We start from the raw sequence: 6973 nt of genomic DNA on the forward strand, positions 1-6973 counted from the left end.
ACTCCAAGATCTCTTTCTTCAGTGGTAACAGCTAATTTAGACCCCATCATTTTATATGTATAGTTGGGATTATGCTTTCGAATGTTTATTACTTTGCATTCATCAACCTCTCCTTGAGATACCCAGGTTAACATTGGCTCTTTTCGCTGCAGGGTCACACTGGAAGCTCATATTTAGCAAATTATCTCTTTATGCCCCCAAAACTTGTTCACAGTCATTGCACTTCCCATGATATTCCCCCATTGTGTAAGCATCACCTACATTCTTGGTTCCTTGATTAGAACACATAGTGTTTGCTTTGACTCAATTGACCAACGAATTCAGATTGCTCTGAATGAGTGACCTGTCTCCTTCATTATTTATGATCACCAATTTTTGTATCATCTGCAAACTTTAGGCATGAGAAAGGTAGTCAGATGAATTGCTGACATGTATCTATCATAATAAATAATATATGGAGACATACCTATCTCATAGAACTGGAAGGGACCCCAAAAGGTCATCGAGTCCAGCCCCCTGCCTTCACTAGCAGGACCAAGTACTGATTTTGCCCCAGATCCCTATGTGGCCCCCTCAAGGATTGAACTCCCAACCCTGGGTGTAGCAGGCCAATGCTCAAACCTCTCAGATAATGCCTGCAATTTATGTCTCAGTCAAAGCTGGGTGCCCGCAAGAAAGTCTCTCATCAAAAGAAACAAGGGAAGTAACAGACATGCATGCCTGTAGCCGTAAACACCAAGACCCTTTTGGCCTTTATGCCCATTCTGTTGAGCACAAAGTAATAGCCCAGCATGATTATGTCTGTTTGGCTCCTTTCCAACATAGGACTTGTATCGTGGATGAGACCTATGTTCCAGCTAGTCCACGGCCTTCTCTCTGACAGTGACAGCTGCAGGTGCTGCAAAAGAAGGCGTAAGAAACCCAGCAGGAGGTGGATGGGGTGCGTTATTTAACAGTTCTAAGGGTGTCACCCTAATATCTAACTGGTAGAGATTTGCCCTGAATCACGTGGGCGTATAGGTTTTTCAAATATTTATTTAGCTGTACCTATTGTAACTGAATAGTTTCACTATCCAAGCAAATTTTCAAGCCGTACCTGATTCTTGCTTAGATCATGGTCTCAACTATCTTTTGTGGCAATGAGCTCCTACTTAGGCATTGAGTGCAGAAAGACTTATTTTCCATCTGTTTTGAATTTGCCATGTTTCAGTTGAGTGGAATGTCCTCTTCACGTTGTGTTTAGAGACAAGGAGATTAGATTCTCGATCTGTTATCTACCAGTCAGTATTTTATAGACTTTTCTTATATCCCCTTTTATTTATCTCATTTGAAAGATAAAAATCCCAGTCTTTTCAACCTCTCTCTGTATGAGAGTTTCCCCAGGCGCTTGATCATTTTCATTCCCCTTCCCTGAACTCTCTAGTTTTGCAATATCCTGTGCAAGAAGGGTGCCCAGTACTACACAGAGGAGTCTAGAGGAGGGTGAAACATTGACTGACTGATCTCATGGCATTGTATTAACTGTAGGATTCCCCATCCCATTCCTCCTGGATCCCCAACATTTTGCTTAGTTTCTATCCACGCTTGCACTGTGAGCAGGATTTCAAAGGGCTGTGAACCATGATGCCCAGCTCCCTGTCCTGAGTTCATACAGTTAAATTACAACCTTGTAAGGTGTTCAAGCTTTTCCCTCCAAAGGCATAAATGTTGCATTTAGTGACATGGAAGGTCATCTGCCATCATGCTGCACATTCTCCTGGTTTGCTTAGCTCCCTCTGAGAAGTTGTATGGACTTGAGCATAACCTAAATAATCTGGTTCCATCTGTCAATTTTGCCACCTCACTGCTAACCCCTTTCCAGATTGTAAATAACTATAATATGTTTATTGTAATTTTGACAAGGTGGGGTTTTATTCATCTTGTTAAGTTGCATGTGAGTCTTACTGTCCTATACTAATACTGTTTGTACCTTAGCTTCCCTGTGTACTGCACTAATACTTCGGTGGTGGTAATTGAGTGTATGATTTTGCTGAGGCCCCCAGGGCAGGTGAGGCTGCCCAGTTATTTGCACCTATGTAACCTGAGACCCAGGAGGGGGTATGAAACCAGATGACACCTTTTGCCCGGGAAGCAAGACAAACAGAAGGAGGAGGAGCATCAAGGGGGGGTGTTGGAGGTAAGGTGGCTGGAAGCTGGCAGTCTGCATGGGGGACTGGAAGAGGGGGAAGCCAGAGCATCTGGCCCAGGATTCCCAAGATGGACTTCGCTGAAATTCACAGATGTCTGTAATAGCAAGCTCTATTCTATGCTGTATTCCTGTCGACTAGTAAACCTTCTGTTTTACCAGATTGCTGAGAGTCATTTCTGACTGTGGAGTTGGGGTGCAGGGCCCTCTGGCTTCCCCAGGAGCCCCGCCTGTGCAGATTTGCTGCAGCAAGCACATAGTGTGGAAGGGGATGCTGAATGCTCCGAAGTCAGACCCAGGAAGGTCGAAGCTGTGTAAGATTTTTGTCCTGGAGACAGTATGCTCAGAGAGCGGAGGCTCACCCAGAGTCCTGACTGGCTTCGTAGGGAGTAGTTCCAGAGCATCGCCTGGTGACTCTGTGACAGTAATATATATAACGTGTTTAAATCTCATTGCTGTTCTTTTCTCCCTTCACAGATACTTTGGGCATTTCTCAGCCTGATCGACGCATCAACCTCCTCGTGGCAGCTTTCAACCTCACCTCTTCTGGCCCTTCAACATTCATCCTAATGGGCATCCCTGGCCTGGAAACTGCCCACGTCTGGATTTCCATCCCTTTCTTTATGTGTTACAACCCACTTCTTCGGATGCATATAGAGTGAAACATATATTGAGGAGATATATATACACACATACAGAGAGCATGAACAGGTGGGAGTTGTCTTACCAAGTCTGAGAGGCCAATTAAGTAAGAGAAAAAAAACTTTTGAAGTGATAATCAAGATAGTCCAGTACAGACAGTTTGATAAGAAGCAAGTGTGAGAATACTTACAAGGGGAGATAGATTCAACGTTTGTAATGGCTCAGCCATTCCCAATCCCTATTTAGCCCTGAGTTGATTGTGTCTAGTTTGCATATCAATTCCAGCTCAGCAGTCTCTCGTTGGAGTCTGTTTTTGAAGTTTTTCTGTTTTAAGATAGCCACCCGCAGGTCTGTCAAAGAATGGCCAGACAGGTTAAAGTGTTCTCCCACTGGTTTTTGAGTATTATGATTCCTGATGTCAGATTTGTGTCCATTAATTCTTTTGCGTAGAGACTGTCCGGTTTGGCCAATGTACATGGCAGAGGGGCATTGCTGGCACATGATGGCATATATCACATTGGTAGATGTGCAGGTGAACGAGCCCCTGATGGTATGGCTGATGTGATTAGGCCCTATGATGGTGTCACTTGAATAGATATGTGGACAGAGTTGGCATCGGGCTTTGTTACAAGGATAGGTTCCTGGGTCAGTGTTTTTGACCCAGGAACCTATCCTTGTAACAAAGCCCGATGCCAACTCTGTCCACATATCTATTCAAGTGACACCATCATAGGGCCTAATCACATCAGCCATACCATCAGGGGCTCGTTCACCTGCACATCTACCAATGTGATATATGCCATCATGTGCCAGCAATGCCCCTCTGCCATGTACATTGGCCAAACCGGACAGTCTCTACGCAAAAGAATTAATGGACACAAATCTGACATCAGGAATCATAATACTCAAAAACCAGTGGGAGAACACTTTAACCTGTCTGGCCATTCTTTGACAGACCTGCGGGTGGCTATCTTAAAACAGAAAAACTTCAAAAACAGACTCCAACGAGAGACTGCTGAGCTGGAATTGATATGCAAACTAGACACAATCAACTCAGGGCTAAATAGGGATTGGGAATGGCTGAGCCATTACAAACATTGAATCTATCTCCCCTTGTAAGTATTCTCACACTTGCTTCTTATCAAACTCTCTGTACTGGACTATCTTGATTATCACTTCAAAAGTTTTTTTTCTCTTACTTAATTGGCCTCTCAGACTTGGTAAGACAACTCCCACCTGTTCATGCTCTCTGTATGTGTGTATATATATCTCCTCAATATATGTTTCACTCTATATGCATCCGAAGAAGTGGGTTGTAGCCCACGAAAGCTTATGCTCTAATAAATTTGTTAGTCTCTAAGGTGCCACAAGTACTCCTGTTATTTTTGCGGATACAGACTAACACGGCTGCTACTCTGAAACCTGTCTTTATGTGTTACATCATCAGCCTGTTGGGAAATTTCATGCTTCTGTTTGTTGTAGGCAAAGAGCAGACCCTGTACAAGCCGATGTACCTGCTGCTCTGCATGCTGGCGCTCACAGACATCACCACTTCTACGTCCGTTGTACCAAGGGCACTTTGTATATTTTGGTTCAATTTGAAAGGAATTACTATGGGTGGATGCCTCATCCAGATGTTCTTCCTTCATGCAGTTTCTGTTATGTAGTCAGCTGTTCTCGTGATAATGGCCTTTGATCGCTACATTGCCATATGTAACCCTCTGAGATATTCCACCATCCTCACCAATGCACGAGTAGCTAAGTTAGGACTTTTGGGTTTGATAAGAGCTGTTCTCTTCATTCTGCCCCTGCCCCTGCTCCTGAGCAGGCATCCATTCTGTGCCAACCTCATTATCCCCCACATGTACTGTGACCACATGGCTGTGGCGAAGATGTCATGTGGGGACATTACAGTCAACAGGATGTACGGCTTGGTGATAGCATTTGTAGTCATTGGTTTAGACCTGTTGCTCGTTGCCCTGTCCTATGGTCTGATCATCAGGGCTGTCCTCAGAATCTCCTCCAAGACAGCCCACAAGAAAGCCCTCAACACCTGCACAGCGCACATCTGTGTGATGCTCATGTCCTGTACTCTCTTGTTCTCCACTCTGACACACCGGTTTGGTCAAGGCATAGCTACCCACATTCACATCATCTTGGCCACCCTGTACTTCCTCATCCCCCCCATGTTCAACCCTATCATTTATGGTGTCAAAACCAAAGAGCTTAGTGAGAAAGTGAGCAAATACACCTGCAGAAGGTGATTGCTGGGGGTAATTATTTTAAACCTGTACAACAAGATGGGGAAAGGATATAGCCTCATTAATCAAGGATGCTCTGTCCCAATTTGGGTGAGCTCAACACTGTGAAAGTTCAGAGTCAGAAGTTCCTCACACCTAATGTCTCATCACTCCATCACCCAAGCACTGCTCTCTCCGTTGCTGAGTTCCCTCGATCTGACCATCACCTGATCTCTTTCAGGCATCATCCCCGCCCCAGCTGAACCCTATCTGACTGTTACTTCCACACCAAGAGAATATACTGCAATTTTCTGATGTAAGGTGACTTTGCATTAAACCCTGTGTTCTTGATCAGTTCAACAAACTAAAGTTATGCTCTCTGATAGCCAAAGACAAATTAAGAAACTACAATGTTGAAATTGTTTATCTTATGTACAGTGATCCAGTCAGAAAATTTACCTGACTTTTCTAAATCCAATCCTTCAGTATGCCTGGAGGATAAATCAAATGTTTCACTTGGAAGGTGCTAATATAGGAATGTTGCTGCAGGAATTGAAGACATTGTACTAGAGGCTGTTTGTGAGAGTTGTGAAACTGTGAGGTTTTGAGAACTGGACTGTGTTACTCTGGAATTGAGGGATATGTTCTCCAGAATATGATTATGCCAATTGCAACCATATGATCTGCACTGAGCAACTATGAATTAATACAATAGAACACCACATAGTTAAGGATTAATTGGAAAGCAGGCTTTTAGATGCAAGGTCAAAATCTAGATGGCAGATTCCACTAATTAGAATGGGAGAAGGAGATAGACACGTAAATAAGTGACAATGAAAGAAGATAAGTGGATGAAAACCATAAGTCTAGACACTTGTGATATTAGAGGTTTATTGAAAGTTAGGAAAAGTGATGGTCCAGTAGGGGGCATTATGACCTATATGTTTTGCCGAAATAATAAAAGATTAGGTAATACAGTGTACTTTGGAGCAGTTTTCTGAATCTATCTTTAGAGACCTTTTTCTGACATCCTTTCTCCCCAGCAGGTGAGCAACAGACCAATTACTCAATACTGATCCAGATGCTAGGTAAATATCTGGAATGGGTTATCTAGGGAAGTGGTGGAATCTCCATCCTTTGAGTTTTTAGGCCTGGCTTGACAAAGTCCTGGCTGGGATGATTTAGTTGGGGTTGGTCCTGCTTTGAGCAGGGGGTTGGACTAGATGACCTCCTGAGTTCTCTTCCAACCCTAATCTTCTATGATTCCATGATTTGATATTGTTCTAAACCTAGAGCCTATGTCTCTGTGTTCTTAAATCTAATAAACTGCAGTGTTGGAAAAGAGCATGCTTACTTGTATTTGATCCTTGATCATACAGAATTGTTGTGTTCTCATTGATTTATTCCTGACACTTCGAGGAGTGAAATAGTTAAGTTGCCCCAGCTGGCGATTCTGAACACTCCGGCAAACAGACTGCTGTGTTATACTATGACATTGTCTTGGAGTCCAATACCTTAGCACTTTACACAGTTGATTTTGGATTCACTTTTAGCTGGAACTTTCAAAATACACATTAACAATTCCCTTTGTCAAATACATCAAAAGTAGGCATAGAGATTTCATTTTGAAGTTTGTGAAACAGATGAAATAGAAATTCCCACGAAATGTCCAGGTGATGGAATCTCATTCAGTGCTAAGTCCTGTTGCCAGACGCCATCAGTGTGGTGCTCTGCTCTATCCAATGTTGATAACAGTCGGCTGCGTGCATGTGTTCACACTGTGTGCTGCCCCGACTCTGTGCAGATCGCTGACACAACAGACCCCGAGAGAACCCCCAATGACCACAGATTCTGATAAGGTAGGAAGGCACCTGGCCAGGTTTATTGTCAAATGAAACACAGTCTC

General features: G+C 43.5%; 1 pseudogene; it reads left to right on the plus strand.

Moving 5' to 3' along the window:
• Window positions 1-2256: 2256 nt before the first annotated feature.
• Window positions 2257-5091, plus strand: LOC135873623 (olfactory receptor 52K1-like; annotated as a pseudogene).
• Window positions 5092-6973: the final 1882 nt, after the last annotated feature.

The sequence above is a fragment of the Emys orbicularis genome, chromosome 1, assembly GCF_028017835.1.
Source record: "Emys orbicularis isolate rEmyOrb1 chromosome 1, rEmyOrb1.hap1, whole genome shotgun sequence".
Lineage (NCBI taxonomy): Eukaryota > Metazoa > Chordata > Testudines > Emydidae > Emys > Emys orbicularis.